The sequence below is a fragment of the Schistocerca americana genome, chromosome 10 (assembly GCF_021461395.2).
Source record: "Schistocerca americana isolate TAMUIC-IGC-003095 chromosome 10, iqSchAmer2.1, whole genome shotgun sequence".
Taxonomy (NCBI): Eukaryota; Metazoa; Arthropoda; class Insecta; order Orthoptera; family Acrididae; genus Schistocerca; species Schistocerca americana.
This window is the reverse complement of record NC_060128.1, coordinates 105,090,833-105,100,699: the sequence shown is the minus strand read 5'-3', so window position 1 is coordinate 105,100,699 and position 9,867 is coordinate 105,090,833. Positions and strand designations below refer to the sequence as shown.

The 9,867-nt window shown below is 45.9% G+C and overlaps 1 non-coding gene across 1 annotated transcript; it reads left to right on the top strand.

The window, feature by feature from the left end:
• Positions 1-9,528: 9,528 nt before the first annotated feature.
• Trnat-ugu lies at positions 9,529-9,603 on the top strand. Its single transcript has one exon. It is a non-coding gene; the product is annotated as a tRNA-Thr (tRNA).
• The last annotated feature ends 264 nt before the right edge of the window (positions 9,604-9,867 follow it).

The window sequence follows — 9,867 nt, the reverse complement described above, 5'->3', positions numbered from 1 at the left end:
ACTGGCGTTGATTCGCTCTTGGAAGTAGGTCCAACTTGTAGTAATAAGATATCCAATACCTAAGTTAAATGGTTATAGTACTTACATCGAAAATTTCGATGTTGCAAAGTTCTAGGATTGTACTTTTGGAATATTGCGTAGTATATGCAGCACTTACGTGATTTGCATATCACCATATAATTACTCTGCATCACATGGTTTGGAGGTTGGTTACGTTCACATAGGGCGCTTCTAACACTGTTTTCTACCGTAGGACACCAACACAGCAGGAATATTTCGCTACAATGGGAGAGCAAAAATCGAAAGCCGATGATTATGTAAAGTGCATATTGTGAATCTTGTGAACGGCCGTCTGATGATGAACTTGTCAGTTCAAAACCGGTTACGGCACTATTTACTTAATTAATTAGCAGTATTAATAGTGGCTGGTTGCTGTCTTCTTCTTTGTAAGAATCAACCTACATTAATTGTACACAGCCACGCTTTCACCATGTCAGCCGCGCGGTCAGGGGCGCCTTGCCACGGTCCGCGTGGCTACCCCCGTCGGAGGTTCGAGTCCTCCCTCGGGCATGGGTGTGCCCTTAACTTAAGTTAGATTAAGTAGTGCGTGAGCTTAGGGGCCGATACCTCTGCAAAATGGTTCAAATGGCTCTGAGCACTATGGGACTTAACATCTGAGGCCATCAGTCCCCTAGAACTTACAACTACTTAAACCTAACTAACCTAAAGACGCCACACACATCCATGCCCAGGGCAAGATTTGAACCTGCGGCCGTAGCGGTCGCGCGGATCCAGACTGCAGCGCCTAGAACCGCTCGGCCACATTGGCTGGCATACCTCAGCAGTTTGGTCCCATAGGAACCTGCAAAAAATTTCCAATTTTTCCACTGTTTCATACCACAGATGTAGATATGTATCGTAGAAACATGAAAAACAATTATTTTCGCGACATCGAGCACACCATAAAAATGCTGCATTTTTATACTTGCACAATATGACCACAACAGAACTGGTTCAAATGGCTCTGAGCACTATGGGACTTAACATCTGAGGTCATCAGTCCCCTAGAACTTAGAACTACTTAAACCTAACTAACCTAAGGACGCCACACAGATCCATGCCCGAGGCTGGATTCGAACCTGCGACCGTAGCGGTCGCACGGTTCCAGACTGTAGCGCCTGGAACCACTCGACCACTCCGGCCGGCACAACAGAACTAATCTGGAGCCAAGTTAAGGGATTTGGCCTCGAGAAATAACAAGACTTAAGATGTCGGACGTACTGCAATTAACGCATGCAGCTTTTTCACACGTCACAGCCGAACGATGGCGGGATATAGAGTGACTCGTCATAAAAGGAGAAAATGCGGCGCCTGGGTTGCTTCGTGGATTCTGTTGTTGATAGACTCGTTATCGACGTAGGAGGTGACACTTCCTCTACTGAAATGTATTCCTCGGATTCCGGTAAGGAAGGAGCTAAGAGATTACTGACGACTGACTGTAATTAATGTTGTGTTGGCAGAAGAGCCAACACTGTGTTACTAGAGGAGGCCGAAATGCACGCGTTTTAGCTCACGGAGGCTGGCGTGAGGTCTGGAACAGGACAAGGAAATTAGAGTTTAGAAAAACGGAAGTAGCTGATGGAATACTTAACTTTAATCCATTTATGATGAACGTCGCTCTTGACGGTACATGATTCACAATATCAATATCAATAGTAACTGAATATGGCGCCTTGCTAGGTCGTAGCAAATGACGTAGCTGAAGGCTATGCTAAACTGTCGTCTCTGCAAATGAGAGCGTATGTAGACAGTGAACCATCGCTAGCAAAGTCGGCTGTACAACCGGGGCGAGTGCTAGGGAGTCTCTCTAGACTAGACCTGCCGTGTGGCGGCGCTCGGTCTGCAATCACTGATAGTGGCGACACGCGGGTCCGACGTACACTAACGGATCGCGGCCGATTTAAAGGCTACCACCTAGTAAGTGTGGTGTCTGGCGGTGACACCACAATTAATACTTTCACTGGCTTCAGTATTCAACAGTACGGTGAAATCCCTGCAGGATGCTTTTGCCTCACACACAGCTCGCTTAGAAGAATTACCTGTGTTTAACTTGAGAATTTTCGTCACTTTTGCTTGTAATTAAAATACTATGTCATGAAAAAGGCAGGAAAAGGAAATGATTGGTAATGGTACAGGGTACCCTCCGCCACGTACCGTACGGTGGATGCCGGAGTATCTATATAGATGTAGGGAGGGGCGGGAGGGTGTTCCCAGTGTTTGCACAGGCCGGGCTGCGAACAGCCGCCCCGCCTGTTTCCGGGAGTCAACGTCCGCGCTGTCAACGCCCCGGTGCGACCACGCCCCCTGTCACCGCCAAGGCCAACGTCAGCACGGCACGAGCCGCGAGAATAATACTCTGCCGTCACTGCTGTCTGGCTACTCCACAGATTAATGTACACGCACTGTACGAGGCGTAAAAGCTGGACACTCTAAACCAGTGTTCACCAAACGGCTGCCCCACCCGTATTTCATAATACAGGGTGGCTGTAATTAAACTTGCGCTACCCCAGGCAGTTCAGAAGTATTTAGGAATGGTGTTCAGACTGTGCGCTGCAGGATTTGAGTTGTCAGTAGTGTTAATGCCATGACCTGCCGTTTGGCGCCGCCACTGGTGCAGCGACGTAGGTTTGGAACTGGGGCTATCCATAAGATGCCGATATATCAATATATATAAATTTTTTCCAAAAATATCGATACATATCGACGAGCCTTCGTTGTTCTTGTGGCCTTCAGTCCAGACACTGGTATGATGCAGCTCTCCATGCTACTCTGTCCTGTGCAAGCCTCTTCTTCACCCAGTAACTGCTGCAACCAACATCCTTCTAAATCTGCTTAGTGCATTCATCTCTTGGTCACCCTCTACGATTTTTACCCTCCACGCTTCCCTCCAATGCTAAATTGGTGATCCCTTGATGCCTCAGAACATGTACCACAACAGATCCCTTCTTCTAGTCAAGTAGTGCCACAAACTCCTCTTCTCCCCAATTCTATTCCGAAAGCTTCTATTCTCTTCTTACCATTTCTAGTCTACATTTTATATCTTCTCTACTTCGATCGTAATGGGCTATTTTCCCCCCCAAATACCAAAACTCATCTACTACTTTAACTGTCTCATCTCCTAATCCACACTACTAGCCGTTAGAATTGCTACGCCACGAAGATGATGTGCTACAGACGCGAAATTTAACCGACAGCAAGAAGATGCTGTGATATGCAAATGATTAGCTTTTCAGAGCATTCACACAAGGTTGCCGCCGGTGGCAACACCTACAACGTGCTGACATGAGGAAAGTTTCCAACCGGTTTGTCATACACAAATAGCAGTTGTCCGGTGTTGCCTGGTGAAACGTTGTCGTGATGCCTCGTTGAAGGAGGAGAAATGCGTACCATCACGTTTCCGACTTCGATAAAGGTCGGATTGTAGCCTGTCGCGATTGCCGTTTATCGTGTCGCGACATTGCTGCTCGCGTTGGTCGAGATCCAATGACTGTTAGAAGAATATGGAATTGGTGTGTTCAGGAGGGTAATACGGAACGCCGTGCTGGATCCCAACGGCCTCGTATCACTAGCAGTCGAGATGACAGGCATCTTATCCACACGGCTGTAACGGATCGTGCAGCCACGTCTCGATCCCTGAGTCAACAGATGGGGACGTTTGCAACACAACATCCATCTGCACGAACAGTTCGACGACGTTTGCAGCAACATGGACTATCAGCTCGGAGACCGTGGCTGCGGTTACCCTTGACGCTGCATCACAGACAGGAGCGCCTGCGATGGTGTACTCAACGACGAACGTGGCTGCACGAATGGCAAAACGTCATTTTTTCGGGTGAATCCAGGTTCTGTTTACAGCATCATGATGGTCGCATCCGTGTTTGGCGACATAGCGCTGAACGCACATTGGAAGCGTGTATTTGTCATCGCCATACTGGCGTATCACCCGGCGTGATGGTATGGGGTGCTATTGGTTACACATCTTGGTCACCTCTTGTTCGCTTTGACGGCACATTGAACAGTGCACGCTACATTTCAAACGTGTTTCGACCTGTAGCTCTACCCTTCATTCAACCCCTGCGAAACCCCTCATTTCAGTAGGATAATGCACGACCGCATGTTGCAGGTCTTGTACGGGCCTTTCTGGAAACAGAAAATGTTCCACTGCTGCCCTGGCCAGCACATTCTCCAGATCTCTCACCAATTGAAAAGTCTGGTCAATGGTGGCCGAGCAACTGGATCGTCACAATACGCCAGTCACTACCCTTGATGGACTGTGGTATCGTGTTGAAGCTGCATGGGTAGCTGTACATGTATACGCCATCCAAGCTCTGCTTGACTCCATGCGCAGGCGTATCAAGTCCGTTGTTCCGGGTACTGATTTCTCAGGATCTATGCGTGAAACTGTAATCACATGTCAGTTCTAGTATAATATATTTGTCCAATGAATACTCGTTTATCATCTGCATTTCTTCTTGGTGTAGCAATTTTAATTGCCTGTAGTGTAATTTCCCCCAGCATCACCTGATTTAATTCTACTACATTCCACTACCCTCGTTTTGCGTTTTTTGACGTTCTTCTTCGATCCTCCTTTCAAGACTGCGTCCATTCCGTTCAACTGCTCTTCCAGGTCCAACGAGGCCTCACCCAAGTGGCCGACGCAGTTCGAGGGGTGGAAATGTCTCACCGTGCCATGTGCGGGCGGAAGAGATTCTACAACAGCGAGTTGATTTAGACAGTGTTTCTCGAATGGCCCCGTGACCTAGGAGCGGATCTCTACTGTCGATGATGTGTAAAACTGTTACAACGTTCCGTACCGTTGTTTACAGACACTTACCAGCTACGATGAAAAATACCGTCATATATCTGTGTTAATTTGAAGCGCCGTGCGGCATGAAACAAGTCTCTTGGCCTGTCGTATAATGTACCATACCGCGTTCATCATACATTCGGGAGGACGGCGGTTCAATCCCGCGTGTGGTCATTCTGATTTAGGTTTTCCGTGACTTCCCTAAATCGCTCCAGGCAAATGCCGGGATGGTTCCTTTGAAAGGGCACGGCCGACTTCCTTCCCCATCGTTCCCTAATCCAATGAGACCGATGACCTCGCTGTTTGGTCTCCTTCCCCAAACAACCCAAACCCAACCCCCCGTTCATCATAGGAATAAACCTGATGTTAACATTACACTATGTATTCTTTCGAGTTTTCTTGAACCTCACTGGATTTCTTTTTACGTGGAGCGGAAGCCAAGCTGTCCCGAGTAGAGTCTAGTACGATAATGAGCAGTACGCGTACACCGACTAGCGATGATACGGGCAACAGCTCTGTCGGCACATTTAACTTGGACAGCACTGGCCAGCCACGTGATCCAACTAACCTGCAGTCATGTCAGTAGTTACGGTAAAGACGTAAAGAGACGAGCGGAGAACAATACAGGCTTCAATATTTAATTTTTCAAATGGCTCAAATGGCTCTGAGCACTTTGGGACATAATATATGGCAAAACTCAGGCGATACGCTACGTAGGTGATCTGATGGAAAACATGACATGTTCTCGATCTTGGCTAACAGAGTACTGTAATTAAAAACAAGAGTGATGAAAATTCCTGACTTTAACAACGATAAGGTTTCTGCATGAGCTATACAGGGTGAGTCACCTAACGTTACCGCTGGATATATTTCGTAAACCACATCAAATACTGACGAATTGTTTCCACACACCGAACGTGAGCAGAGGGGCTAGTGTAATTGTTTAATACAAACCATACAAAAATGCACGGAAGTATGTTTTTTAACACAAACCTACGTTTTTTTAAATGGAACCCCGTTAGTTTTGTTAGCACATCTGAACATATAGACAAATACGTAATCAGTGCCGTTTGTTGCATTGTAAAATGTTAATTACATCCGGAGATATTGTAACCTAAAGTTGACGCTTCAGTACCACTCCTCCGCTGTTCGATCGTGTGTATCGGAGAGCACCGAATTACGTAGGGATCCAAAGGGAACGGTGATGGACCTTAGGTACAGAAGAGACTGGAACAGCACATTACGTCCACATGCTAACACCTTTTTATTGGTCTTTTTCACTGACGCACATGTACATTACCATAGGACGTGGAGGACGCATAAATTGGCCAGCCCGTTCTCCTGATCTTACACCTCTGGACTTCTTTCTGTGGGGTACGTTAAAGGAGAATGTGTACCGTGATGTGCCTACAACCCCAGAGGATATGAAACAACGTATTGTGGCAGCCTGCGGCGACATTACACCAGATGTACTGCGGCGTGTACGACATTCATTACGCCAGAGATTGCAATTGTGTGCAGCAAATGATGGCCACCACATTGAACATCTATTGGCCTGACATGTCGGGACACACTCTATTCCACTCCGTAATTGAAAACGGAAACCACGTGTGTACGTGTACCTCACCCCTCATGGTAATGTACATGTGCGTCAGTGAAAAAGACCAATAAGAAGGTGTTAGCTTGTGGACGTAGTGTGCTGTTCCAGTCTCTTCTGTACCTAAGGTCCATCACCGTTCCCTTTGGATCCCTGCGTAATTCGGTGCTCTCCGATACACACGATCGAACAACGGAGGAGTGGTACTCAAGCGTCAACTTTAGGTTACAATATCTCCGGATGTAATTAACATTTTACAATGCAACAAACGGCACTGATTACGTATTTGTTTGTATGTTCAGATGTGCTAACAAAACTAACGGGGTTCCATTTAAAAAAAAAGTAGGTTTGTCTTAAAAAACATACTTCCGTGCATTTTTGTATGGTTTGCATTTAACAATTACACTAGCCCCTCTCCTCACGTTCGGTCTGTGGAATCGGTTCGTCAGTATTTGATGTGGTTTACGAAATATATCCAGCGGTAACGTTAGGTGACTCACCCTGTATATGGCGCAAAAGCGCAGTGCTGGGATTTCACACTGTAGTTAAATATTGAAGGCATTTAGTTAAATATTGAATTGCTGGCTGCTGTGTAGGCGCTACAGTCTGGAACCGCGCGACCGCTACGGTCGCTGGTTCGAATCCTGCCTCGGGCATGGTTGTGTGTGTTGTCCTTAGGTTTGTTAGGTTTAAGTAGTGCTAAGTCTATGTGACTGATGACCCCAGATGTTAAGTCCCATACTGCTTAGAATTAGAATAAATACATAGAAAATGTTGTAGGGAAGGCTAATCAAAGACTGTCTTTCATTGGCAGAACACTAAAAAAATGTAACAGGTCTTCTAAAGAGACTGCCTAAAGAATACTACAGCGCGAAGTGGGATCCTTACCAGATGGGATTGACGGAGTACATCGAGAAAGTTCAAAGAAGAGCAGCACGTTTTGTATTATCGCGAAATACGGGAGAGAGTGTCACTGAAGTCATACAGAATTTGGGATGGACATCATTAAAACAACGGCGTTAAAATGGGTTTAATAATTAGTCTGCAAATGATGTAAGTACCGATGCAATGTTCCGTACGCCGTCCTCGGTCACCAGTTGAAATATAGGCACTTAATACCTGTTACACCCCATATAAGTGGACAGCTTTTACGCATTTGACGGTTATGTACACATTCAGACAGCTAAATTTTTCCTTTCCTACGCTATGTTGCTCACGTCTCCAAAACCAGCTCGCCCGCCGTTAGAAATGATCCTCTCTCAATTTGCAAGTCTCTAACTGTATAGTGCTGTGCTGTGTGTAGCGAGTTTCAATGCCGAAAAGAAATACTGCAGAGTTCAAGGGCCGCATTCTGTTATCTCAGGTCTCTTCCGTTACCTCAAATATTAACGCTTGTGCACAAATACGGGGGGACTGAAGGGGACAGTGGCGGATTGTCTGGGTTTGCTCGTTCGCTTGTGTGCGCTCTCGCTCGCACCGATGTGAAGGGTGTGAACAGCCAGCGCTTACGCAGCCACGCCCACACCGCCCCGTGTTCAATCGCTGCAGACATTCCAGCAACAAGTGTAGCGCGAACCGTTTCAAGTGAAGTCCTTTACCAATCGCGAGTCTTATTCAAAAAAAAGATGGAAGCTGGTAATCTCCAAGTAACTAGTGTAACCTACACTCTTCTCAATCGGCTTATTGTATTCATCTCTTGGTCTCCCTCTACGATTTTTATACCTCACGCTGCCCTCCACTACTAAATTGGTGATCCCTTGATGCCTCAGAACATGTTCTACCAACCGATCCCTTCTTCTAGTCAAGTCGTGCCACAAACTCCTCTTCTCCTCAATTCTATTGACTACCTCTTCATTAGTTACGTGATCAACCCATGTACTCTTCAGGATTCTTCTGTAGCGCCACATTTCCAAAGCTTCTCTTATTGTCCAAACTATTTATCATCTGTTTCACTTGCATTCATGGCTACATTCCATAAAAATACTTTCAAAAAGGACTTCCTGACATGTAAATCTATACTCGATGTTAACAAATTCCTCTTCTTCAGAAACACCTTTCTTTCCATTGGCAGACTGCATTTTATATACTCTCTACTTCGACCATCATAAGTTATTTTGCTCCTCAAATAGCAAAACTCATCTACTACTTCAAGGGTCTCATTTCCTAATCTAATTCCCTCAGCATCACCTAATTTAATTAGACTACATTCCATTATCCTCGTTTGCTTTTGTTGATGTACCTCTTATATCATCGTTTGAAGACTCTGTCCATTCCGTTCAAATACTCTTCCAGGTCCTTTACTGTCTCTGACAGATTTACAGTGTCATCGGCAAACCTCGAAGTTTTAATTCTTCTCCATGGATTTTAATTCCTATTTTTCTTTTGTTTCTCTCTAATTCCACCATCAACAGTCATTTTGCTCCCCAAATAGCATTTCTCTGAGGCGTCTACGTGGTATCACGCCTGCTCTCACTATTCATCACATTTACTTGCGACGCCACGTATCACAAAGCGAAAAAAGTGGTCCAACTGAAACATTCATATTTCTTTACGTATTACACGAATATGTAAAAAAAAATGGGGTAAATGATGACTAACTGAAACCCTCATCTGCCGACAGGTGTTGTTGATATACCTCGATGTGGACGGCTGAAAATGTGTGCTCCGTCCGGGACACGAACCCGGGATCTTCTGCTTATATGGCAGACGCTCTGTCCACCTGAGCCACCGAGTACACAGATGAATAGCTTGACTCCAGGGACTTATCCCTTGCACGCTTCCCGTGAGACATTCCCAACTGTCGACAATTCTACATATGTAATGTACCTTATAGACATTTGCCCATTCACTCATTACTCGCGCACGCTTTTGCGATTCCCGTAAGAGTGTGGGCAACCTGTACGCATTCGCACAGACGAAGGTCAATGGCTGGGTAGCCTTTAACTATATAATGGGGAAATGTCTATAAGGTACATTACATATGTAGAATTGTGGACAGTTGGGAATGTGAGTCTCACGGGAAGCGTGCAAAGGATAAGTCCCTGCAATCGCGCTATTCATCTGTGTACTCGGTGGCTCAGATGGAGAGAGCGTCTGCCATGTAAGCAGGAGATCCCGGGTTCGAGTCCCGGTCGGGGCACAAATTTTCAGCTGTCCACATCGAGGTATATCAACAACACCTATAGGCAGCTGAGGGTTTCAGTTAGTCATCATTTATTCCAGGGAAAAACTGCACGGTCAACAACAGTAATCTGTTATTTCGAGAAGTTACTGTCTTCATATGTAAAAAAATGGGGGTTTCTATTTTAAAAAACGCAGTTGGTGTCCGTTTGACCTATTGCAGTGCCATCTAGCGGACCAACTATAGCGCCATCTGGTTTCCCCCTTGAAGCTAGACAAGTTT